Here is a 26595-nt window from a genome sequence, read left to right as displayed (position 1 = left end):
ACTCTTGCGTTGAAGTCTCCAAGGAGATAGAGAGCGTTACTTCTGGGAATCTTGGATAACGCTTCGTCCAGTGCATGGTAGAACTGTTCTTTCTCTTCGGTGGTGGCGCAGAGGGTTGGGGCATACGCGCTAAGAATGCTGACTGGGCCGAAAGTTGTTGACAATCGGAGGGTAAGTAATCTCTCTGTGCCTCCTGTGGGTGGCTCTATGGAGTTAACAAGCGTGTTCTTCACAGCGAACCCAACACCATGCTGTCTTGGTTGGTCCGGAGACTTCCCTTGCCAGTAGAAGGTGTAGTTGGTTTCTCTGATAGTTCCGTTGTCGGCCAACCGGGTCTCCTGTAGAGCCGCAATGTCGATGTTTAGTCGTGCCAGTTCCCTATCGATGACAGCGGTTTTCCTGGCACCCTTGATCCACGGAAGGTCTGCAGTAAGTCCGGGGCACATGGTCCTGATGTTCCAGCTAGCGAGGCGAAGAGCCGGAGGCTTCTTTCTTGTTGTTTGCTTGGAATTAACTGGTGCGGGTGTTTTGTGGCCCACTTTTCGAGAGGCGCCTCTCTGATCCCCACGCACCCAGTGGGGCAGGCGAGCCATGGCGAGACGGTAGCTGTCCAGTGAGGTGCGATGACCTCTCCCACCGTCAGAGGAGACCCCTGGTGCTCGTTTCCTTCGCCAATCGGATGAGCTTATAACCGGTATCTGTCTCCTCCCGTGTTGAGTCGACATCTTGCGATGACGCTGGAGTGTCCTCTCAAGTGAAACTGAAGCTACAGAGCCTGGGCAGGGTGATATGGAGGGTCTGCTGTTGCCCATGCAGCAGACCCCCCCTCTCTTCGCAGCTGAAGGGTCCAAGGGAAAGACAAAGTCAATACAGCTTGGCTTCAGGTGCGCCGCAGGAGTTGCCGGTGTTGACTACAATGTCAAACCGCCTTAGGGACTCCGGCTCCGGATTTTCTGTCGGGGTTTACTCCCTTAGCCTTTCCCCTGAAGAGGTATGCCACAAGGCAGCGGAGGTTTTTTGGAGTCAGAGTTTTCCTTCTCTGATTTTAGAGATGTCCTTCCTCTTTCCTCCTTTACAGTCTTGAGGGCAGCATTTACAGGCTAAAATAGAAAACTGGCAGTGTAACCTTCTAAGCAGATACTACCAATACCCTGCTTGGGTATACTCACCCAACAATAAACATCTCTTAAATGTCCTCCAAGTGCCATGCCTCGAATTAGTAAATGGCAGTGCAATGGCAGCCAAACATTTGGATCAGTTTCACTAAGTAAACCACCAACACAAGTAGGTTTTTAAAACAATAGAATAGTGTCTCATTTTATTAAAAATAATAACTATTTTTAAGCAACTTACCAGCAACACTGAATAAAAACCTGGCTGTGTTTCCCACTGTTTCAACTGCTCCTCAGCTGGCTTTAACACAGCAGTATCCTGACTGGTGGCCTGAGTTAAGACTTGAAGAACAACAGTGCTGGCACTATTGAGATCCATGGAAACCAATTGGCACAGTCCGAATAGCCTGGCTCTCCAGCTTCCACTGTCCAACACGAGGTGGCGTCGGTTGGTCCCGCGCCCCACGCTTGCAAGTCCACGCGCCGCCGCCCACTGATGCCGAAAGCGGCTTCTAGGAACGCGCCATGTTCTGAGTCGCAGCTCTAAACGATGCGGACGCTAGAATATCACGTCACAGACATCCACAGCAATAAAAAAGATCAAAATACTGATACACAAAACAACACAAATGAATCTCAAAAAGCATTACGCTAAGTGAAAGAAGCAAAGCATAAAAGTCTACATGAAGTTCTAGAAAATGCAAAATTATAGAGACAGAAAGTAGATCACTGGTTGCCTTGGGCTATGGGGCTAGAGGAAAGGATGATACAACAAGACACAGGATAATTTTTAGGGAGATGGAAATGCTTTAATCTTGATTCAATAGTAGTTATGCTACCGAAAAGCAATTTGGGGTCCTGCTGCCTGCCGCCACCCTCTAGGCAAAATTCCAGAAGCAAAGGTTTGGTGATAAAGAAAGTCTATCCAGTCACAGCTTCAATTACTTAAGCCTATCAATTAAGGCTAAACTCTAACACCTGGGCCCTGCTATCACTTCCCCCTGTTTTAATCACCTTATTTCTATAGGGCTAGTTACAAACTAAAACAGCATAAAATACAAAAACTACACAACTTTGGAAGAATGACAGGCTTCTGCCTCATAGCCTGTTCCCTCTAGAACACCCAAAGAATAAACCAGGGACCCTCTGCCAGGCCAGCCCAATCCTTTAGAAAAATAGGAAGCCCCACACTTTGTTCTTCCACAGAGACACGAACTTAACAATATACTGTCTAAAAACGCTTTAAGAGAACTCCAGAAACCAGTTAAAAAGTCATAATATCCCAGGAAAGTGCAAAGCCAAAACCAGCTACATTAAAATGGTTAAAAAATTATTTCACCCATGAGAGCCCCTCCCCTAAGCCAGCACAGAAACAACCTTAAAGAAATGAAGACCTAATAATTATGAGACAAAAATAAAAACGACCATCTTAAATAAGTTCAATGAACTTCGAGAGAAAACAGACAACTAAGGAAAATCAGGAAAATGATGCATGAACAAAATGAAAATATCTTAAAAAACAAAACTTCAGGAATTGAAGAATATAATAATTCAATTAAAATATTCACTAGGAGGACTTCTGGCCAAGATGGAGGCATAGACAGACATGCGGCGTCTCCCCCCACAACCAAGAAGGAACACAATTACCTCAAAACTAGAAACAACCATCAGCCCCAGAAAATCAAAGTGCATGGAAGTCCAGCAAACAAAGACATAACCTGCAACCAGTACCACCCTATTCAGCTGCACGTTTACATACTGGTAAGGACGCTGTGAGGGGACGTGCAGAACTCAGGTCGTGTCTTTGCAACTTTGATTCCCTTTTCTCAGCCTACAGTTATGGTCAATTAATATTTGACAAAGGGGGCAGGAGAATAAAATAGAGTAAAAATCGCTCCTTCAACAAATGGTGTTGGGAGAACTGGACAGGGACATGTAAAAAAATGAAACTAGGTCACCAACTTCCAATATACACCAGAATAAACTCAACATGGAAAAAGACTTAAATGTAAGCCATGATACCATAAAAGTCCTAGAAGAAAACATAGGCAGGAAAATTTCTGATGTCCCACATAGGAATAATTTTGCCAATATAAAGTAAAAAACAAACAAATGGGACTACAGCAAACTAAAAAGTTTCTGCACAGCTAAGGAAGCCATCATCAGAATAAAAAGGGAGAACATATTTTTAATGATATATGTATTGGACAAGGGTTTGATCTCCAAAACATACAAAGAACTCATATCATTCAACACCAGAAAGACAAACAGTCCAACTAAAAAGTGGACAAAGGACCTGAATAAACACTTCTCCAAGGAGGACATACAGATGGCCTACAGACATATGAAAAGATGTTCAACATCACTAGCCATCGGAAACATGCAAATTAAAACCACAATGAGATAACACTTTACACCTGTCAGAATGGCCATCATTAACAAACAAGTGCTGACGAGGATGTGGAGAAAAGGAAACCCTAGTGCATTGTTGGTGGAAATGCAGACTGGTGCAGCTGCTGTGGAAAACAGTATAGAATTTCCTTTAAAAAAACTAAAAATAGAACTCCCTTTTGACCCAGAAATTCTGCTGCTGGGAATATACCCGAAGAATCCTGAATCACTAATTCAAAAGAACTTGTGCACACTTATGTTCACAGTGGTGCTGTTTACAATAGTCAAGTCCTAGAAACAGTTTAAGTGCCCATTAGTAAATGAATGGATAAAAAAACTGTGGTACATTTACACAATAAAATACTATGCAACAGAAAGAAAGAAGGGACTCCTACCCTTTGTGACAGCATGGATGGAACTGGAGAATATTATGCTAAGTGAAATAAGCCAGGTGGTGAAAGACAAATACCATATTATTACACCTATAAGAAGAATCTAATGAACAAAGTAAACTAGTGAACAAAATAGAACCACAGGCATAGAAACATGGAACAGACTGAAAGTGACCAGAGGGGGTGGGGGAAGAGGATAATGATGGGAAGAAGGGGAAGGGGCTAGAAAAGGAATATGTAGGTATGACACAGGGACATGAACAACAGTGTGGGGATTGACTGTGGGGGCAGAGGGTTGGCTGGGTGGAGGAGGGAAAAGTGGGGAAAATTGGGACAATTGTAATATAATTATAATAAAAATAATTTAATAAAAAAAGAATGTGGAAAGTTACATCATTACAAAAATTATACAGGTTTACTAACTTTTCTTCTTTGTTTCTCAGTAGGTTGCATTTATATAAAGGTTACGTTGCCCTTCAGGAATTCAAAAATAACTAGCCTTTCAAGGCTATGCTTGCTTCCACTAATATCACAATAAACCAAATCTTCCATGGAGTGTGCAATTTTGACATACATTAATTTGATATATTCTCCACTTAACTTTGATTATTACTTCAGCCTGTGTCACCTTCTATTGACAATGATTCTGATGGTTATTTCTTTTTCTTTCTTTTTTACTGCTTATATAACTTGTGGTTAATCAACCACAGCAGAGTATTTAAATAAAATGAGACCAATATGTAGAAACATGTACCTAAGCAGAAAGCCTCACAGTAGTGGAAATGCAGATGTGAAATACATGAGCACAAGAGAAGACAGAGAGAAGATACCCTGGATCACGTTTAAAGCACAAAATGATATCTGCAAAATTCCACTGTAGGACAACAGTACTTTGTAATCTCAGACATAAACGTGGAAAGACTGGTTTCTATGGGAAGGCAAGGAAACTTCCCATAGATTCAGTCCACATGACTTTTTAAGTTCTTGTTTATTCTATTACAGTCGTCCCAATTTTCCTCCCTTTGTGCTCGTCTGCCCAGCCCACTCTATAATGCCACTATCAATCCCCACACTGCTGTCTATGTCCATGGGTCATTCATATATGCTTCTTCTTTTCGGTTATTATTATTTTAACAGCATGTGAACTAACTTCACATTTCTTTAACATTTTGAACTATTCAAACAAAATCACACCTTACCATTCCCTCTCCCCGCTTTTCTCAGATAATATTTTGTAGAAACACACTATATAATGCATTCAGTAGAATTCTGCCTCTACAGTTGCTCCAAATCTTTTATGAGAGGACATAGCCTCTTCCATAATAATTACTTTGACATAAAATTCAAAGTAATGAAATTTAAAACCACACCCTGTATACTGTCAACTTGTCTCATTACTCTAAAAAATGGTTAATGAATTTTCAAAAGTTATACTCATTTAAGGAGCATTTATTAAACACCTCATATGTTTAGGGAATCCAATGAGCCTGATCTGAAACATGCTGTTATTTACATATTAAGTACAATAATAATCATGCAACAATTTCATGAATGAGGCAAATAAATTCTTCTGATAGGGAATGTATACTTATTTTCTAAAATGTCATGTTGTTTAACTCACTTTCATATACAAACATGTTTCAACAAATTAAAAGGAAAGCAATTGTTCTCTTTCTTACAGTACATCAGAATAATTGCATTCCCCAAATCTTTGGTACCCTTACTCCAATGCTATTTGCTCCTTAGATCACTCCTCAGTTGAAAAATGAAAACAAACCTGCAAACAAATGTGTGTGTGTGTGTGTGTGTATCTACCAAAATTCATCTTCCATTAGCTGAGTTTTCCTAGCTTAATCTCTCCCAACTGTCATTTCATAGCACACATAGAAACTGAGAGGTAAAATGATATGGCTCACTGTGGCCAGAAGCAGCTAGCCTTGGAGATTTGGCCACTGTAAGTTCTCCCCCAACACTGTCAAGGGAGGTTGATGAAGTCAACATCCTGGCACACTCATGTCCTACTCCGGACAACACCAATTCAAAAAACTGCATGGCAATTACATAGTCTTAGCCTTTTTTAATTTGTAAGCCTATCTCTTCAGGTAAGCAAAGCACACATACATACTGTAGCATATTTCCAACACAGCACATTGAACCTTTTGCTTGAAAACACTTCTACAGCAAATAGGAATCCTTTGAGAAGGAGCAGTAACATAATGACCAATGGCAGTATAATGGCAACGGTAGTGTGAGCAGAGTAGTCACTGTGACCATGTCTCAATGATGTCGATTCCACTTCAAATTCCTTATCTCATTACATCCTCACAACAATCCTATTAAAATGCCAGGTACAGAGAAAAAACTGAGGTTATAGATGTTAACTTATTATAACTCATCCAAGATGTGACAGAACATAAAAGCTAGGTTGCCCCATTCTAACCATTTATGGTATTGTGCTGCCTCCTAACAATGATGAAAAACTACTTTTCTTTTTCCAAAAATCAAACACATAGACTAAAAAAATGCTAAAACATATGGCACCGCTGAAATAAGCCGAAACATTTTAATTATCTTTTAATTTTCTCCCATTCTGCCTCAATTCCTGCAGAATAGGAAGTAGTTAAGAAATTATGAAAGCTGTAAATTAATCACTGGATTGGGAATGGAAAAGAGGAGAAAATTAAGTTTGGAGAAACAAACTAAGTAACAAACCCAAGATGAGGATATACTGAAAATGCAAAATGAAAAAGAAAACTTAACCTGGAAGGCCAAAAAAGTATTGAGAAGGACTGAGCATCTCCAGTGTCGACCATCTACTGAAAATGCAAAATGAAAAAGAAAACTTAACCTGGAAGGCCAAAAAAGTATTGAGAAGGACTGAGCATCTCCAGTGTCGACCATCAGACAAGAGAGAGCACTGTTCTGTTATTTCTGGATCTGGATAGTGGATAAAATGAACTAGGTTGAGCCTCGCTGAATGAAATAGCCACGGTTGAAGGCTGGAAGTTAATTTACTGGAAAAACCCTCACTACATAGCCAGTTGTATTGCAAGTCTGACAGAGGGACTTGATGGACAGGCAAATATGAGGAAAATTATGAGGAAACAAAAAAAGGATAAAAGAAAATTGGAGACCCTCAGAATTGCCCCAGAACACTAGTATTGCACTTCTCAAAACAAAACATGCAGAAATCATTCTAGACTGACATGAGTGGACTTCTCTCAAGACTCTGTAACTGGGGGCTATTTTCCCTTTCCTAATCTGAGAGAATAGATTGGATTGCTTGTTAGCCTGCCATTCAGAGAATTCAGCTGCATTGTATTTTGGGTTACTGCCAAGATTTAATCCCAAAAATTCACAGAAAATCATGGGTCAGTAGAAAAGAGGACCACTCTGACTTGCTCTTTAACAGTCTTATCATAATGTCTTGATGAGTCACCTGTGGGCATGACTTGCTCACACAGGGTAAATTGTAATGGTGCTTTACAATAGGCTTAGAGATTGACTCCACCAGGACATATGAATAATAAAGAGCAAGACAAGACTAGCCTACATTTGGTTATCTGCTTCCTTCTGAGTCCCAACGTGACCAATCTGGGACTTTACTGATTCTACCCTGCTCCACCATGCTTACCAGCAATGAAATGAAGAGGGGAAAAAACCCTCAGTAAATGAGTTCTGTAGAAGCCAACCACTATGTTCACCAGAGCTATCTGAGGGCTGGATCAGTTCATCAGGTCCCACTCAACACTCCCTGATGCAAAATTGTTCTGTTGGGACCAGTGAGAATTTCCATAATCTTATTAATATGTTTTAGTTAAACTTGTTTTCAAAAAATTAAAAGACCTTTACATCATTTTAGTTTTCTACTCTAAAATTTATAATGGGTTCTTTTCCCATTGTTTTCAAGGCAAATTCATGTATTACATGCTTCTGATGAGCTTCTAATCTATATTACTAGAATTATCCATTTCCAAATAGACAAACCCATTAAATTTTCTAATTTTCCCAGCCTCTGACAATTCCAGATCCACATAACAAATTTAGTATTTTCTTGTCTTTGCTCACAATGTATTCTTTCATTTTTTAATTTATTTTATATGTTTATAAATCCAATCTTCTAAGACTACCCGATCCATGTAGTTACCTAGCCTCAGTTTAATTTTTTATCTTAAACTTTGTTCTTACTTTATTATCAAATAACTTCATTCCCAAGATAGCATATCTTCTCTTACATGATAGTTTCTGCCTATGTTCTTTTTCTCTACTAATTTATAAGCACAGTGACATGTTTTATCTTTATATATTATATCCGTCTTCTCCCACTTTTCCTCATCCAAAACTAGGTCATATTATTTAGGAGATAGGTGTTCAAAAATAATTTACTAACTTGTGTTAAGTCAATGTTTTTCATATATTATTTTTATGACTCTTTTTTCATTTATAAAACACCAACTACTCAACTGATATTTTTCTGAAAGTTCAAAAATCTTGCTAAAAAAATGTCTGACACTATTTATTTAAGCCCATATTGTCTAAGTTTATTTTGTTTTTGTTTTTGACAGCTTCCACACATCTAGTTTAAAGCTCACAGTGCTTATGTGACTCAAAGGAATGAGCTACAACTACATGGATTGAGGCAGATTAGTTTCATGCCACTTATTTTACAATGAACTCTCATTCACAAATGAGAAGGGGAGAATTCCTCCAAAACTACACCTTGTTTCTTCTTATGGACCTAACAGAATTATTGAACACAAAGTGCGTCTGATTCTTTAGGTAGTAGGTTTGGCATTCACCCTGGCTGGTTTGGCTCAGTGGATTGAGCGTCGGCCTGCGAGCTAAGTGTCGCTGGTTCGATCTTCCAGTCAGGGCACATCAGAGAAGGAAAACTCTGACTCCAAAAAACCTCCGCTGCCTTGCGGCATACCTTTTCAGGGGAAAGGCTAAGGGAGTAAACCCCGACAGAAAATCCGGAGCCGGAGTCCCTAAGGCGGTTTGACGTTGTAGTCAACACCGGCAACTCCTGCGGCGCACCTGAAGCCAAGCTGTATTGACTCCGTCTTTCCCTTGGATCCCTCAGCTGCGAAGAGAGGGGGGGGGTCTGCTGCATGGGCAACAGCAGACCCTCCATATCACCCTGCCCAGGCTCTGTAGCTTCAGCTTCACTGGAGAGGACACTCCAGTGTCATCACAAGATATCGATTCAACACGGGAGGAGACAGATATCGTGTCACTCCCGATTTGGACTGCACAGCCATTCTCGGCGGTGCAGATAGACTCTTAAGAAACTACACCATCGTCTCTCAAGACGGACAGCTGCCGACGAGGTTTGGCATTACCTTATTGTCTAGGAAGGCACATTTCTGAAATTCTAGGCAAAAATAAAACATCAGCTTCCCAGGCAGATTAAAGGCATCTATTTCTGATGGAAGAAAGAAAAGAGGTGGGGAGAAGGAATAGTTGATCTTTTGCTTACCAAGTCTGTGTGAGACCACAATCATAGTATGCTAGGGACAAATGCTTCTCAATGAGAATACTGAATCTTGAGATTAAAGCATCAGGGTTAAGATATATATTAAGCTTAGGGGAAAATACATTAATTGTATGTATAGTAAGGGTATAATAAAAAAAGATAAAACTTAGAAGGATTATTATATTATCTAAAATTTATAATCAACCTCAAATTTATTGAAATTATATTAAAAAATTTAATTCTTTAATACAAACATATCTATTAACACTCCATTCACCATGTATTAGCCAGGGTATTGTTACAAACAAAACCCAAGTCTCAGTGGCCTATTAAAACAAAAGTTTATTTCTCACTAATGTTGCATATTCCATGTGTAAATTCCATGTGGGATGGCTTCACATATCACTCAGGTTTCCAAGCAAATGGAAGCCCTATGATCTTGTGACTAAACCACATGGACTAAGAAGCCTTCTCAGTCATCAGAGCAAAGAAAGAAATTCTAGAGGATGTGACAATGAATGCACAGGTTTTGATACGACTCAGTCAACTCTTTGCCTCAGATCCCATGGATCCTAATGGCCACATGGCCCAAACCAAGAGTGAGGGGATGAAGAAGCATATTTCCCCAGTGTACCTGAACCTAAAAGAGAAGCTGAATGAGCGAGAATACTAGAGTGCCCCATTATGAGATACAAAAATTCAAATAACCTGTAAACATTCATTACCATGCTGCTTCTATGCTCTGTTTTTTGGGATTTTTTTTTACAGTGTAGTTTTCTTTCAAGTAAATTCATGCTACTAGGAGGAGATGTGTGAAGAGGAGAGAAATCAACACAACAATTTCAACATAACACAAGTAAGAGAGTAAAATAGAAGAGCATCTTTAGCTCCATACTTACACAGTGTACACTGTCTGGCATTGTTTTTGACTGGTATGTGTTCTGAAAGGTTGGTTCCCCTCTAAGATTCATTAGAGCACATGGCATATCCACTTGTTAAAGATTTTGAATGCACTCTTTGCAAAGTATTGCAGGGAAGTCACTAAATGTGGAGGTGCCTTGAGTACTATTTTAAAACAATGTATTATAAAATAATATTGTAACACTCATTGCAATCAATCCACAGAAATCAAAGGGTTATGTCAACAAACACTGTCAACTACTCTATAAGGTTATCAGTTTCTTAAGGCAACACTAAATAGTATAAATAACTTGAGTGTTTTGCTAAATGGATATGTATATATAATGGTTCCTCTTTATAACTCTACACTTAATCTACTTGCTAACCAGAGGAGAGTTTTCCAGGTTTCGTTAAACATTTGCACTTATGGAGATTACTTTTAAACAAATGAGCAGAGAAATTATGTCACATATATTTAAGACAAGAGAAAAATTTGAACTAACCAGGTTGTCTGTGCAAAAATGCATGGTCATCTAAGTCATTCCCCTGAAGCTTTTTTTCTATTCTAAGAAAGCAAGCAAAAGCAGCTCATGTGTAATTAATGCATGATCTATCTAGCATATTTATTTAAGAATTCAACTATGAAACTGATAGTGAAGATTTATATTGTTGCCCCTAATGAATAATTCAGTATAGGGTATTTATTTTCATTTTATCAGACATTTACAGTATGATAAAAATGAACTGTATTGATTTGACATCAGGAGAGCTAAATTTTGCCTGAAACTTATTTCTAAGTAGTAAAGAAGCTGAGTTTTTTCAAGCTTCAGTTTTTTCATCTTCAGAAGAAAGGAAATGTTTTTTATGTTCCCTATAACTCCAGCCTCTGTTGCCTTGGAGATTTTGCCTCCACACAGAGGTTTACAAATAGCTCATAGCTTTTCGGGAGGCAATCCCCTTGATCCCAGTAATGCACAATAATTAAGAGGACAACCTCTGCAGACAGACTACCTGGATTTGACTCACAGCTTTATCATTATTTGATCTGTAGTCAGTAAACAGGAACAATAATGACATAAAATTCATAAGATGATGCTCGAAAAGTTGAATGTGCTAATACTTGCAAATGCATCTAGAATGTTGAAACAGCCCTGGCCAGAGTGGTTCAGTTGGTTGGAGTGCCATACTTTATTGGAATATTGTGAGCACCTAGCTAGGTTGTTAATTCTATCCCTGGTCAGAGCACATGTGGAGGGCAATCAATTGGTGCTTCTCTCTCACATCAATATTTCTCTCCCCCACTTTCTCTCTTCCTTCCTTTCTCTCAAAAAGCAATTAAAAAAAAAAGTCCTTGGGTGAGGATTACAAAAAAAGAGTTGAAATATAGCAAGCATCCAATTATCAATAATTATTATTATCATTATGCACTTTTTACAATGTGAAAATGCTATCACTTAATAGTGATCCAACTTACTGAGTTACTATTAGGAGAAAGTTTGGAATAAGCTATGAAGCCTGTTGCTAAGGTGCTTAAAATGACTTGGGGAATGAAGAGATATGAATAATTAGAGGGTAGTGCATTTCATTTTTACCAAGTAAGTAGTAACCTTTATGCCTAGTGAAAATAGCCAAGATTTTGAGAAATAGGAAAATAATTTAATATTAGACATAAAAATAGGTGTCAAATTAGTAAGACTGTTTTTTTTTTTTTTTTTTTTTTTGGTGGAACAGATATCCTCACTAATCCTATGCTAAAGGCAACCTAAATGTTAGATAAAATATTAAAACAAAAAGAGAAACATTTTAAAAATGCATTAGTGATCTGGCAAGAAATTTTAAAATATTTACTCTAAAGCAAGTGGGTTAAACTTAATACTAGGATAACAATATTTACATATTCTAAAAATATCTTATTAATTAAAGAGGAAAAAGTATGATTTTGAAGGCATCCTATTCATCATAAAGTAAAAATGAGTATTTATATGATAGAAAAAAACAGCAATCACTAACTTAAGCAAATGATTAAGTTAATATCACCAATAATGAGAAGGGTTGACATTATGAGCTTTCCTGTATGATGCAATGAGAATATCGCCTTTGAAATAATCCTAACCAAAACACATAACTTAATCTAATCACAAGAAAACATCAAACATTCAAACTGAGAGACAATCTATTAAACAAATGGCTGCACCCTTCTGAAATGCCAATGTCATAAAAAACAAAGGCTGAGATTATAGGTCACTAAAGAGACATGCAATCTTATACTTTCTATTGCTATAAAGAACATTATTGTGACAATGAGAAAAAGGTAAATAATGTCTGTGGTGGTTTTAAGATATGCCCACAAATCTTTAATGCTCTTTCTAGCCTAATTCCTCTTTGCTTGAGTGTTGGTTGTTCTTAGTGACTCATTTCTGACAGAATGTAGTAGCATAAAAGTATTCCACTTCTAAGACTAAAAAGACATTGTGGTTTCTCCTTGTTTTCTCTCTGAGATTGCTCACTCTGAGGAAGCTAGCCACTATTCATGATGACACCAAGTAATCCTGTGGATAGGTCCATCTAGTGAGGAACTAAGGCCTTCAGCCAAAACTATGTTAGTGTATCTTCTTGGAAATGGATCATCAAGGCCAGGAAGCCTTTAAATGAGTGATCTTGACAACAACCACACAGATACTCTGATCAAAATCATCCAACTAATTCACTCCTGACCTACATAAACTGTGACAAAGTAAGAGTTTTGTTTTGTTTTATTTGTTTGTAATTTCTTTAATTGTGCTATTATTATATATATGAGAAAAATTACCATTTAAACTATTTTAAGCATATAGTTTAGTGGTAATTAAGTGCATCTACATTCTTTTACTACCGTCATCACAGTCTTCAGAACTGTTTTCATCCTAAAAAACTAAAATTCTCTATGTACTACACAATAATTCCCCATCTCCCCTACCCCAAATCCCTAACAATCATCACCATTTTATTTTTCATCTCTATAAATTTCATTATTCTAGGTATATGAAATAAGTGGAATCATACAGTATTTGTCCTTTTAGTCTGGCTTATTTTACTCAGCATAATGCCTTTACAATTCATCCATATTGTAACATATATCCGAATTTCCTTCCATTTCAAGACTGATTAATATTCCATTGGGTGTACATACTACATTTTGTTTATCCATTCATCCATCATTGGACACTTGGGTTGCTTTTACTTTTGATGGTTGTTAATAATACTGCTATGAACATGAGGCACACAAATCTCCTTGAGTCATTGCATTTAATTATGCTAATAGTGCCCTCTGATGCACAAAATATTTTAGTTTTATGTAGTTCATTCATATATTTTTCTCTTTGTTAGCTATGCTTAGTGTTATGTCTAAGATAGCACTGCCAAATGCACTTTTGTAAAGGTTTTGTATTTCCTTCTGAGAGTTTTATAATTTTAGCTCTTACATTATATCTTTGGTTCATTTTAATTAATTTTTGCATGTAGCATAAGTTATACTATATGCATTTTTTTTTTTTTTTTTTACCATGAGGATATCCAGTTTTCCAAAGACTATCAGTTGGAAATATTGCCTTTTCTCCATTAAATGGTGTTGTCCCTCTGGTCAAAAAGCATTTTACCATCTATGTCAGGTTTTTTTATTTTTGTTTCCCCTGGGCTCCTGATTCTAGTCTATTGGTCTATATGTCTGTCTTTATACTGCTAATGCATTTTGATTGCTATAGCTTCATAATTATAAGTTATGAATGCAAAACAATGAGATTTTCAAATCTGTTCTTTTTAAAGACTATTTTGACTATTTAGAATTCTTTGAGATTCTATATAACTTTTAGAATATATTTTTTTATTTCTGCAAAAAATTGTTAAAATTTTGGTAGGCATTTCACAGAAATTGTAGACTTATTTGGGTAGTACTGTAATCTAAATATTATCTTCCAAACCATGAACACAGAGTGTCTTCTCATTTATTAATTTATTTTCAGAAACATTTGCAGCTTTCAGTGTATAGTCCTTTGCTTTTTAATTGTTTATTACTAAACATTTTATTTTTGATAATATTTTAAATTGAATTATTTCTTAATTTTTCTTTTCTGATTGTTCATTTTTATTTCAACTTATTTTTATGCTTTGACTGCATCTTGTAATTCTGTTAAATTTATTAGCTCTAATAGAGTTTTGTTATGAAATGTTGTTGTTTTTTTACATATAATATCATGTTATGATGTCATTCCTTTCCAATTTGTATGTTTTTTTTTCTTGCATAATTGCTCTATCTAGGACCTCCAATACAATGCTGAATAGAAGTGGCAAAAGTGATTATCATTGTCTTGTTCTTGATCTTAGAATAAAAGCTTTCAGTCTTTCACCATTGGGTAGGATGTTACCTGTAGGTTTTTCATATATGACCTTTATTATGTTGATAGTCTTTAATTTTAAATCTGTTGTTTTATATCTTGAAAAAGCTGAATTTCGTCAAGTGTTTTTCTGCATCAACTGAGAGAATCCTGTGTTTTTTCTCCCCTTCACTTTGTTAATGTGGTCTTTTTTCATTCATTGATTTTCATATATTGAGGTGAGATATAAACTCACACCTTTCAGAGTGGCTATTATTAATAACTCAAAAAACAAGTGCTGACAAGGATGTGGAGAAAAGGGAACCCTAGTGCACTGTTGATGGCATGCAGACTGCTGCAGCCACTGTGCAAAGCAGTATAAAATTTCCTCAAAAAACTAAAAATGGAATTTCCTTTTGACCCAGCAACTCCACTGCTAGGAATATACTTTAAGAAGCCCAAAACACCAGTTCAAAAGAACTTATGCACTGTTATGTTCATAGCAATGCTATTTACAATAGCCAAGTCCTATAAACAGCCTAAGTGCCTATCAGTAAATGAGTGGACCAAAAAACTGTGATACATTTACACAATGGAATAGTAAGCAGAAGGAAGAAAGAAGGAATTCCTACCTTTGGCAATAGCATGGTTGAAACTGGAGACTATTATGTTAAATGAAATAAGCCAGTTGGTGAAAGATAAATACCAAATGATCTCACTTATAAGAGAAATCTAATGAACAAAATAAACTAATAGAAAAAATAGAACCACTAACAAGGAAATGTGGAACAGACTGAAAGTGACTAGAGGGGAGGGAGAAGAAGGATAATTGTGTAAAGAAGGGGAAGGGACTAGACAAAGAACATGTATGAATGACCCAGGGGCATGGACAACAGTGTAGGGATTGACTGTGGGAGCAGGGCTTGGGCTGAGCAGAGGAGGGAAAAGGGGAAAAATTGGGACAACAGTAATCTAAAAAAAGAAAACAAAATCTAAAGACCAAAATTTAAGAACATATTAGAAACCCAGCGTTGAATAGAGCACTGAAGCTAATTTTACCTTATGGATTTCCAGAAGAAAAGAAGAAACAGGTGTAGAAGTAGTATATAGGTAAGTAATAACAGAATTTTCCATAACTAATGAAAAACACCAATATATAGATTAAGTAACTCAAGATAAAGACAATAAATAAAATAAATTACAAGAATTAATACTTGGATATATTGTAGTAAAACTGCACGGTAACGATGGCAAAAAAAAGCATATTGAATGTAGTGGAAAGACTGATGTCTTTATAGAAAGCAATAGCTTGACATCTGACTTCTAAACAGCAACCATGTATACCAATAATTTGTGTAGTAATAGATGAAATGAGTTAAAGCAAAATAAACATCAAATTAGAATCATATTCAACAAGATGCATTTCAATAATAAGAAAGAAATAAGGCAATTATGTGCAAACAAAACTGAGCATTTGTTATCAAAAGATAATTATAATGATATTCTAAATATAATTATTCTGACAGAAGAAAGTGACCTCAAATACAAGAAAAGAATAAGCAAACACAGTGAGCAATATTCATATGTATTTATATAAAACAAAAATAAAATTAAAAATTGCAACAGAACTAAAATATATGAAAATTGCATAAAAAATTAAAGGATGCTGATTGTAGGTAGTTATTCCAAGCTCTTCTGTTATTTAGAAAGAGAGTGAAGATTGAACTTCACACTTTAGTGAGTTTCTCTGGATGATAACATTTCCAATATACTCATTAAAAACTTGAAAAGGAAATATAAGTATTAAACTAACATAGGGAAAGATAAATAAGAATAACTAATTAATTTAAAATATTTAAGTAATAAACAAAGAAACACAAAAATGAATAGACAAAATAATATTGAAGATATAAAATACATTAGCATTGTAATTAATGCAAATATACTAAATAGTTCAGCTAAAACATATAATTCAAAACAGTGGCTATCTCTGGTAAATAGGCAATTATGATTCTACTTGTAAAAAATTTTTAAAAATTAAGTTATATATTCCACAATAAATACTCATATAATGTTATTAATAAGTGTCAAAACTATAATGGAATGCAAAAAAAAATGATAAACAAAATTCATAAGAGAGGGTATAGACTACATTGTATTGCTGTCTGGTGCTAGGCTGTGCTATCAGATTGAGAAGGGGAGCTTTTTTTGATAGGGAAACCAGCCTGATTAGATTGGAGGGTAAAAACTTAACCTAGATCAGGTCTAGATGACCATTAAGCTCAACCAGATAGTTAAGTGTGGTAGATAGCAAAATTACCCCAATTCCTCACTCCTGCCTAAATTCCCTGCCTTTGCAGTGTTACCTTGCAGCTAATCTCACCAAGAGGTAGAATTTATTTCTCCAGCTCTTGTATCTGGACTGGCCTTGTGACTTGCTTTGGCCAATAGAATGTAGCCAAAGCAATGTTGGGCCAATTCTAAGCATTGGCAGTGAGAAGTCTTGAATATTTTGTCTTGAAACCCTACCATCCACTATGTAAATTTTCCCAAACTAATCAATTGTATGACGAAAGACATATAGCCCAGTCACTAGCCTGTAGCTTGAAAACTGCAAAATATAAGTGAGCGAGACCATTGTCCACTAGCCAGTCCTGGCCTACTCATTGCTGACTTCATATGCATAAGTAAGTTGAGCTGAAATCAGTGGAGCCTAGACTTGTCAATGCTGTCCCTTAATCCACAGACTTGTGAGAACAATCAAATGATTGTGTTAAGTTAGTGCATTTTGGGAAAATTCATTTCTCAACCAAAAAAAAAAACAAAAAAAAAAAAGTCATGTAATCTTAAAGCAGATATTAATCATAAATAAACTGATTCTATAATTCTTCAAGAACTATTTATTTTCTCCCTATTTTTTCCGAAAGTACTCATAAAACATGTTTACCTGGTTTTATTTTAATAAACCCATGAAACACTTAGTAGCCATGAATATTTCTATTATATATAAAAATCCCAATTTTGGCATATTTGAGGCAATAAAGTCTTCAAAAATAATAAAACCTAAGAAAACAGATATTAAATAACTTTTTAAAAATTAAATAAAGTTCCTTAAGGATAAAATAAAAGAACTCAAGGGAAAATGCACAAGTAGGACACAGATATGCTGATCTCCCTTGTCCTAGCTTATGACTCTGTGAACTCTCTGCTGCACTGTAGGACTGCAGTGTTCCTGAGAACAAGGGAACAGGGTGGCAGAAAGTATTTTTAACAAAGTCATCAAGGCACTTATGAGGATAATGTCTTTTCTATGAACAAGCAGCATAACTTAGTGTCTGCTCTAACACCACACACAGCAAATGGAAATGACAATTTCAGAATACAGATCTCCCCTAGGGAACTCAACAGTGAACTGGGAAAAGATCACAGGCTCTGACAGCTGATTAGTGAATTAATTAGGTGTTACACTTTTTTAATGGTATTGTAAATTACATGTGGAGCATGTACTTAGAGTCATAAAAAGATATTAAGGATCCTAGATGTCACACAACTGTAGAGCCAAATGTCATCAAAATCCAGAGGAAAGCCCAATGAAAACAGGTTTACTTGAGACATGATGAAATTAATCTTACTTATCTACCTTTCTGAGAGAAAAATGTAGACTGGTGGCAAAATTATTTAGAATCCAGGCAAAAAGAATTGATGTCTCTTTATTGTTCTATAAAGTATTCTTTTTGCAACAGACTTCATATTTATAAACTTTTTATTTTTTTTAACTAGTATCTAAAGTCATCTGCTCTTATTTAACTCATCAAGTGACGGGATATTTTGAAGACAGAGAACAGAGAGGACAATTTTCTGCTCTGCAATGACCATGTCCCCATCACTACTGCCCACAAGCTCTCAAGAATATCTTCTTGTTGCAGCTCTCTGTTGCAAAGTATGCCTCGTTATGTAACAGATTTAACAGTTGCATGATCTTGGGCAAGATATTTAATCTCAGCTTTCTATATTTATTAGCAGAATGGGGATAGTGGTGATATTCCTTTCATAGGGCTGTTATGAGGATTAATAGAGACAATACTGTGCAGTGCTTAATATAGTGCCTAGCACATGGCAAGTGTTATAAAAGTTGTGGCATGAATATTGACAGGAATATGAGGTTCTATTCTTATTGAGATCCATTATTATTTAAACCTTTGATAGCTCAGTGGACAAAGATTTTGATTTCCAAGATTCTTTATGAAAATGGGTCTTCAGTAAACAGCTTTCACAGAGTTGAAATACAAAAATACGAATAGAGCTTCACATATCAAAAATAGGAGTGTGAAACTTCACAGATTTACTTTTTCATCTTATCTTCCATAACTAGGAGGCTAAGGAGATAAATATAGGGCGTAGATTATATATGTCAGAAAAAAAGAGGGCATTTTAATTCATTTGAAGATGCTTCTCTGGTAAAAAACAGATTGTTCTGCAAACAAGTCGAAGTACAGTTGTAGTTTGATCCACCCCCCTGTACCATGGAGTGGCATGCAGCAAATCCAAACTTAATTCATGTAATTCAACTCTTACTTTAACCAAAGCACTAGGAAAGGCCATAAAGACAATGTGAATCAAACACTGAAAAGAGCTCTTCCTCCTCAAAAATCCAAAATATCTATTAATAATCATTTAACCTCTTCTAATAAAACTTTGATTGCTGAAAGTAGTTATGGGTATAGAGAGAATACACAAAACATTTTAAAAAGTTATTCTTTTTTTAAGTATATTTTAATGACTATGTTGTTACGATAGTTCCAATTTTTTTCCCCTTTGCTTCCCTCTGCCCTTCCCCAGCAATCCCACCACCCTTAGTTCATGTCCATGGGTCATGCATATAAGTTCTTTGGTTTCACCCTGTCTGCTTTGTACCAACCAATTATGCTTCTTAATCCCTACACCATTTCCCCATTTCTACCCCTTCCTCATCCCAGCTGATAACCCTCCAAATGATCCCCATATCTATGATTCTGTTCCTATTCTGGTTTGCTTAGTTGGATTTTGTTTTTATTTTTTAGATTCAGTTATTGATAGTTGTGAGTATCTTGTCATTTTAGTGTTCATAATTTTGATCTTTTTCTTAAATAAGTCCCTTTAACATTTCATATAATAAAGGCTTGGTGAAAACAAACTCTTTTAACTACCTTGTTTGGGAAGCACTTCATCTGCCCTTCCATTCCAAATGATTGTTTTTCTGGATAGAGTATTCCTGGTTGTAGGGCCTTGCTTTTCATCACACTGAATACTTCTTGCCAGCCCCTTCTTGCCTGCAAAGTTTCTTTTGAGAAATCAGTTGACAGTCTTACAGGCAACCCTTTGTAGGTAACTGTCTTCTTTTCTCTTGCTGCCTTTAAGATTATCTCTTTATCTTTCACCTTTGGCATTTTAATTATGATGTGTTTTGGTGTGGTCCTCTTTGGGTCTAGCTTGTTTGGGACATTCTGTGCTTCCTGGACTTGTATGTTTATTTCCTTCTCCAAACTTGGGGAGTTTTCCTTCATTATTTTTTCACTTAAACTTTCAATTTCTTGCTCTTCCTCTTCTCCTTCTGGCACCCCCATGATTCAGATGTTGGCATGTTTAAAGTTGTCCCAGAGGTTCCTAACCTCTCCTCATTTTTTTCAATTCTTGTTTCCTCATTCTGTACTGGTTGACTGTTTTTTCCTTCCTTATGTTCCAAATCATTGATTTGAACCCAGGTTTCCTCCCCTTCACCATTGGTTTTGTGTGGATTTTTCTTTGTTTCACTTAGTATAGACTTCAATTCTTCCCTGATGCGTTTGACATATTCAAGAATATCTGTCAAGCCTGTGAGCATTTTTAACACCAGTGTTTTGAATTCTGCATCTGTTAGATTGACTACCCCTTCATCACTTATTTCTCCCACTGAACCCTGATCCATTCCTTCTTTTGGGCCATACTTCTCTGTCTCCAAATCTTGACAAACTCCTCTGTTTGTTTGCCTCTGTGTCTTAGGTGGAGCTGTCACTTCTGTTATGTTGTAAGGTGCAGAGCCTTAGGCATTCATCAGTACAGGGCGGCCCATGTCACTACATTGTGGTGCTGTATGTGGGGGAGGGGTCTGAGAGCGAACAATGCCACCTTCTCAGCACTTGCCCCTTTTCTAGGCACCTCTCCCACTTCCGCACCAGACTGGCGCCACTCTAGCTGCTGCCCTGGCCCTCGTTCCCAGAGTGGGTGGGTCTGTGGTCATTTTAGGACCATGGGAGCCCTTTAAACAAGTGGACTCTGATGAGATACCAGCCATTTCTTCTTCCATCCCAACTCCCACTGGTTTGCACAGTCAGAAGCAATGAGGCTTGGTTTTCCATGGCACTGGGAGAGTGAGCTGCACAGACTGGTCTGGAGCTGGGACCACTCCCCAGGTGTCCCTTCTGACTTTTTAAAATGTGTGACAGTGCTTTTTTCCAGCCTGTCACTGCCACCACTGCTGCTGCTACCACATTGTGTCCTCTCCACCTGAGCTCCTCCCCTCCTACCTGTCTGGATGAGTATCTCTTCTTTATATCTTTGTTTGTTCAACTTCCATGAAGTTTGATTTTCTGGAACTTCTGGTCCTCTCTTATTTTGAGGTAGTTGTATTCCTTCTTAGTTGTGAAGGGAGACCAGCATGTCTGTCTAGGCCTCCATCTTGACCAGAAGTCTAAAAAATTATTCTTAATGTTAGTTCCTTTCCTTTCCTCTGTCTGCTATGCACTGAGGATAACTCGAGTCATAAAATTATCTACATATATTGTTTACTCATACACATATAATAAGTGGACATAGTAGGTGCTCAATACATGTGTGTTTTGGTAGCCCAAGAACTGTGGTGGAAAATAAGAGCTGCCCTTGAGAACTTTAGTATTGACAATAGCTAACATTTACCAAGTATGTGTGTTGATATATTAAGTGATTATCTTGTTTAATCTTCAAAGCACCACTTCACCATAAGCATTGTAAAGAAAAATGAGATGGCATCCTAACCAAAACTACCCTTGATTTAAAGAAGAGATGGTATTCATGCTTAGACTAATCCCAGAGCAGTTATGTTTCAATACCATCTACATCATTCGATTTGTTTTACTTGCCAGATGTGCAACAGAATAGGTTCTGAGCTTCCTAGTAACCTACACACACATGCAAACAAATCTAATGCATGACTCAGTGGAATCATAAGTTAAAAATAAACAAGTTGGCGGGAAAAGCTCTGCTATTTGGAGTGCTGAGACTGAAGGGAGGCATGTTTCATGGTCTTCTCAATGGAGAAATTTTATAAAGAATGCAGAAAAACTCACCGTAAATAACATTACTACAGCAAATGCAAGCATGGATTTCTAGCATCTCAAACACAAATCAATGTAAGTCAAATGCATTCATTCAAACTGTGGTTGAGTCAAAACACTTCTACAGAGTAAATACAAAGAGTGTAATAGTCTTTTTTAAGACATTGATACAATTTTAGCTATAGAAATGAATGACAAAAATTCATATTATTCAGGTAGTCTTCCCACAATATTACATTTTGTCTCTGCTTTGCTGATTAATACTGGCTGGCAGAAATTGCTATGTTATGTATTATATGATTAATAACAGACCACAAATATTAGGTTTAAAAGCATGCATAATGTTGGTACCTTTGCAGAAGCTGAGATACATAACCAGAACACTTACTTAAACAGGCTACCATTGTATCTATCCAATGAAGAGAAGTACAAAAGTGAATATCTATAGCCAGTATCTATATTTTACTCAGAAAAAAAAAGCCTCTGGATTTCTATAATACATGAACAGAAGTCTGATTGAAAAGACAACATCTTATTCTAGTCATAATTCTAAGCCATTAAAAAAACAGTACCCATAAAATATTTAACTTCATGCTGTAAAATAAATTCATAGGTAACTAAATAATTTGGGGGATTTAATTCAAGGTCAGTGAAATGGCAAAGCATGTGGTTCATAACAGTTGATTTTAAGCCATTCTTTCTTACCAACATTAGTACATGTGCCTCAATAACAACATCATATCGTGAGCAGTAGTTTTATCATCCTCTTTTCACAGACCAGTAAACTAAGCCCCAAGATTTCCTGTAAAAAGTTGTGGGGAGTGTGTACCCACTGCAGGAATGCTGTCACTGGACCTGGTATTTCAAACACTAAACCTTCTGTCTCACTATGGGCAACTTACATCAGAAAGATAAAAGTTATACATTTTTGGAGCCAGAAAGTATCTTGGGGTCAGATGCAAACTGTCATTTCTTCAAACACTGATTAATCATGAATCCCTGGGGAGAAGCAGTGGGCCAGCCAACCACACCAAGTGATGCCTTTAGAGGCAGGACTCTCATCCCTTTATGCAGCAGCCCATTTTATTTTGGGGGAAATTCTAATTTTTACATGTTTATTTGGCTTTTGTGTTGTTGTTTACTTAAACTAAACCTATATAATATTATTTTTTAAATATTTGCCACATTGGATTATGTTACAACCAAATGTCCCAGAATGTCACTTGAGTCCCAGGTAAAAAGTCTAACCTCCCTTCTACCTGACCTATATTTACAGAGAATTATCATCATCCTCTCAAAATAGGGCAAGCCTAATATTTTCAAATTTCCTCATTATCACATTTGCATTGGGAAGTTATTCTTGAGTGTTCAATGTCCCATGTCAACTTGTAGACATGGCTTCAGTTTTAGGAGTGTTCTGTTCCAAGTACTGACCTATTTTATCACCCCTTCTCTGTTCAGTGCACCAATGTTAATGCCATTCACATTCTAATTACATGTTTGTTACCACACTGGTGACATTTACCTTTTAACCTTTAATCAGTGATTGTTTGTACAACATAAAATGGCTCAGCTATATTCACAATTTATCTCACTCTTTTACTAATATAGATTAAAAAAATTCTGATGGCTTTAGAATAGAGAAAATTATTTTTAGAACTTCACCAAACATTTTAAGGAACTAAAAATTAGCAGTAAAAATAGGTAAACAGATCAGTAGCTGCAGGGGTGTGGGGCCATTGTTAAAACCCGCCTTTGCTATGAGAAAGACAAAAGAGAAAGCAAGGGAAGAAGAGGGGACTGAAGATGGAAGTGAAAGAGACCTTAATTGTTACAAGAATCTAGAGGATACAAGACCTGTCTTTTCATCCTGGTTATGTTATATGCTTTAAACTTTTGTGAAAACGAAACTTCTTAGTGCAGGCAAATTCCCATATGGCTTTGATGTTTTATAAAATTCCATCAAAATCAAATGAAATATTAATTTTCAAATAACCTCTAGTCATTCAATAAATTAATAGTGTGTGTTTCATTCTTTTTGAAGATAAAATAAAATCCCCACCTATCTACTGTCAACGTACATCTGAAGACAGTATTGGATTTACAATCAGAAATAGATTGCAGGACTTCACATAAATTCAAGCAGGAAAAAGAGGTTAATTTATCAGGATTACTTAAACTGGCTAAGGGAACTATAAAAGAATATATTAAGGGCTATTCACAGAAGTAATTATATTTCAGAGTATCTTCAAATCATGTCAAATTTATCATATTTCAAGTGCCATCAAATGTTCTTTTTGATTGGAAGAGCCCTGTAAATGATAGATAGTTTTGTGTTCTGCAACTGACCAATTTCTCCTAATTCTCTTCACATGACTGTCCATCCATTTTTCCCTATTATCTCATCCAAAGTAACATAATGGAGACCCTTGTAAAATATGAGCCATGTGACTCCTCATGCAGTTCATAATTTAAATTTTATCAATGATACTTTTATTTATTTTAAATCTGACCAATTCAATATATTCCATGAATATTTAATGTCCTATTACCCCTTGAAATACATTTCTTTTTCTTCTTTTCTATATTTAAGCCTATGTACCTGTGCATGGAGAGTCTGAGTTTCTTTTAGACCCCCAAACACTATCCTAGATGTGTATGTGTGTGTGTGTGCGTGTGTGTGTGTGAGTGTGTGCCCATGATTTTGAACCTGGGTCCACAATTTTGTACCTGGGTAGGCCATTTACATACAAATCACTCCTCCCTTGCTAGTAGTATTAATCTAATAGACATGTGAAACAGTGCTGGAAGCTGTCATATCCTCCTTCTAGGAAACCTGATTTTCAGAAGAAAATGTCATTTGCTTCATTTCTTGGTCTTCATGAAGACACAGTGATATATTTTCATATGTCTTCCCTTAATTGCCTTAATAATGCCTTTCTTTAAAGTTACTAACCAAGCCTTATCTCCCTGGGAACCCCTCAAATATTAATTTCTTTCTCAATAATTTTATATGATGAAAAGAAAGCAGTGATTACAAATGCCTTAATTTACTAAAACTTACAACAAAAATAAAATAAAATAATAAAAAATAAAAATCCTTGTTGTGATTCTTGGTAAAGGATTACCAGCAAAGAAAAAAAGAGGCAGAAAAACTAATAAGACCAAAAAGGAAAAAAAGCCATCCACATCACACATACAGAGCCCCTGAAAAGGTATGAGGTAGTTTGTATTCTTATAAATGCAATTTTTCAAATATAGAGGGAATAAATGTTATATCTTCAAAGAATAATAAAATAAAAAAGCCCAGAGTAACCCAGTTTTCACTTCAAATTGAGAATAATATACCTCCAATATCACTACCCATGTCATAAGTATTAATAAAGAAAATATTTTAGCCATTATACATTATAACACAGTTTGTATGTTACAAACCACATGTTAAATGATTTAAAAATACAAAAATCACTTTAATCAAACAAAAACTGTGTACAGGCTTCCTGAAACATATCACACATAACAATAATATTGGTTTTATAGGGAAAAATACATGTCCAGCGTTGGATTGCCAATATGACAATAACTTTCCCATCACTTTTTATCTAACAAACCAGTAGAACTACTTAATTAAATATGAGTAAATAAAGTATCACTAACTTCTTGGTATAAAGAAACTAAGTCTTAAGACAAAAAAAAATGGTATTCATTTCACCCTAAAAATGTAATTAGAATAATTGGGCATTTACCTTGTGATTAAAAATCCAGTGGACACTTTAAAAACCCCAGCAGCTCATGATGTAGCTTTCCAATGCACTCTTCAATTCCTATAAATAAAGAAACATGAACAAGAACATTTAGAGCAATACATATCTTTGTAAAATGATGGTGATTAGCTATGAAACTTGTATTATCTCTCCATATTGCCATTTAAAAAAATTGTTCCTTAAAAATTACTGTTATAGATTTTGTTAAGTGCACAGTGTAACAATGAAGAATATGTCTTTCTAGGACTTTCAAGAGAATAAAGAGACTCTATACTATGAAACACTACAAAATATAAAACCACTCAATCTACTTAGAAAGGCTGTTGTACTAAGAAAACTAAAACATTTGGTTTCTTATTATGTACACACTACCAACATAGACATTTTCCTAGTCATGAAACTGAATTACAAGCAATAGGGGGTGTTGGCCCCCTGTTTAGTTTTTTACTATAAACTTCTTTACTAGATTTTAGCAAAGTAGATTTCTGCTACTTTATGTTCCATAATTTACCTGGACATGATTTATAAAATATGGGAAATAACAGCCATCTATTTGATAAATTGATATGGAATATGTATATATTTACATCGTCTCTCGAGACGGACGGCTGCCGAAATATATTTAAGTGACTTTACTTCTAGGTAATATACACTACACTATGTACAGTAAAAATTAATAACTGAAACTTTCACATCCTGCCTCAATTATATATAGAAAAACCTTTAAAAATCATCATTTTCTCCTATCTACTTGCTAAAAGAGAAAAAAAGTGATAAGCAAGATATATAGGTACTTTGCTGTTGCCCAGTGTTACTCTGTTTCCTGTATGCAAACACCCTAATTAGGTAGAGCAAGCCTCTGCTACATTCCGTTGGAAATCTC

At 36.1% G+C, this 26595-nt stretch overlaps 1 long non-coding RNA gene across 1 annotated transcript in view; it reads right to left on the bottom strand.

Moving 5' to 3' along the window:
* Window positions 1-25765, bottom strand: part of LOC150012837 (uncharacterized) — a 309940-nt gene extending 284175 nt beyond the window's left edge. The window contains exon 1 of the long non-coding RNA XR_016510784.1: window positions 25695-25765. This is a non-coding gene — a long non-coding RNA (uncharacterized LOC150012837). The remainder of the gene's footprint in view (window positions 1-25694) is intronic.
* Between the last annotated feature and the right edge of the window lie 830 nt (window positions 25766-26595).

Source organism: Furipterus horrens, unplaced genomic scaffold (assembly GCF_987537825.1).
Source record: "Furipterus horrens unplaced genomic scaffold, mFurHor1.1.pri manual_scaffold_4, whole genome shotgun sequence".
NCBI lineage: Eukaryota > Metazoa > Chordata > Mammalia > Chiroptera > Furipteridae > Furipterus > Furipterus horrens.
The sequence above is the reverse complement of the archived record's forward strand: the minus strand, read 5'-3'. Positions and strand labels throughout refer to the sequence as shown.